Raw genomic sequence first — 1,745 nt, 5'->3', positions numbered from 1 at the left:
GGCCGGCGCCTCGCGGCCGCCTCTGCCGCGGGACGGGGCGCTCGAGTCAGCCCGACGGGGAGAGGGAGCGGCCGGCGCTGGGAACGCGGAGCACCCCGAAATAAAAAGCGTTTCCACGAGGCGAGAGCGAGCGTGCCTGTCAGCTAGGTTCTCCGTGCGCGTTCTGCACGTGGCAGGTGTTTGTTCTCCCTCCAGACGACTCCTGCGATCCTGCCCCCGCGCAGGAGTCCGAGGGCCTGGACCTGTTGCTGAGCCGGGCCGCCGCGTCCCATGTCCCTCGTTCTGCCAAGTTTCGCTGCCCGGAGATGAACCTGCACGAGCTGCGGGGCAGCYGCTCCGTGCTCGCAGCGGGGAAGGAGCAGGAGGAGGCCCTGGGCCCTGCCGAGGTGGGAGAGCAGGAGGACGGGCATCGGGAGGACACAGAGACCTGCTGCCGGGCGCCTGTGGGAACAAACTCTGGGAGGAAGCCCTTCAGTGGACCAAAATGCAGCGGAACTGACTTCAGCCTGGAGCCCAAGGGCAGCTCAGCTGGGCGTTTGAGGAGGCAAAGCCGAGATGACAGGTAACTCAACCCCTGTTCCACAGGGACGTGTGGGACCTGCTCTCCAAAGGGCTCCTCGCGCTTTCAGGAGACCTCAGAGCTTACCTGAGTCCCAGACTGTGGTATCTGCCATGGTCTCAGGTGCAGATTACTGCACACTTCCTTGTAAGCTGCCTGGTCTTAGATTGTCCAAGGCAGATGCGTCAGTGACGCTCTGGCAGCTTCTAAGCATGCTTAATCTATAGACTGTATTTAATGGCAGGACAGCAGAAATAACTTTAATACTACCCCAGAATAATCAAAAATTCAGTGCAACGCTTAAAAAATAAATAATTCAAAAAGTGTCACTTATGTGATGTCAAACTCACATGTGCAATTTTTTATGTTGTATCTCAAACTGTTATGTGATAACCTGATACTAAAGAGTGGTGAATGGACAGAAAGTAAAATAGCTGTCTCATATATACTACTGGAATCAATAAGCATTTTGGGATATTTGCTAGTTAGGTTTTAGCCAGAGGGATAAGCAAAATAGAACGGGAAATCTTGCTGAATAATTAGCATTAATTGGTATTGTAGCTGTTGGCAAAGGTCTTTGTTACAGATATAATGAAAACTCTTAAATCATGGGAGGGATGAAATCTGTGCATCAGCAGTATTTTGAGAACTTCGCATTCCCATGAAGTGCTTTTCATCAAATGCCAACCTCCAAGCCTGAAGGATTTATGTACATGAAAATCATCATTTCTGTGTGGTTTTAATATCAGTAAGGTCTGGATCAAAAATCAGTTTACTTTTAGTTGCAAGTATTGCTGAGGTGAACCTTAGAATTTTATTTATTCATTCATTCATAAACCGGGATCAACAGGTTCCGGTTCAACAGTGTTTTACTAGTTTTAAATTTCACTGCATCTCAGCAACACATTGGTTATCACGTGTGTTTCCCATTCAGTAATATGCTGGAGTTGAAAAGGAAGAAAGTAGGGGAAAAGAGATTAAATGGCACAGAAGTGAGAAAGGTGCAAGAAAAAACTATAGCAGGCAAAATATATTAAGCAAGCATTGGGATTTTCCAGAGATTTTGTGAACTGAAGATCAAGCCCATAAAGGGTTAGTTCCGTAAGTAGTTTTAATAACAGATGAAAAAAATAATTCCTTTACCACAAGTCCCCAGTAAAGTTTAACCTCTTTGGTTTTGAACAGC

This window comes from Nothoprocta perdicaria, unplaced genomic scaffold (genome assembly GCF_003342845.1).
Source record: "Nothoprocta perdicaria isolate Ctin4 unplaced genomic scaffold, notPer1 scaffold_72, whole genome shotgun sequence".
In the NCBI taxonomy this organism is placed as follows: Eukaryota; Metazoa; Chordata; class Aves; order Tinamiformes; family Tinamidae; genus Nothoprocta; species Nothoprocta perdicaria.
This window is presented reverse-complemented; position numbering follows the sequence as displayed.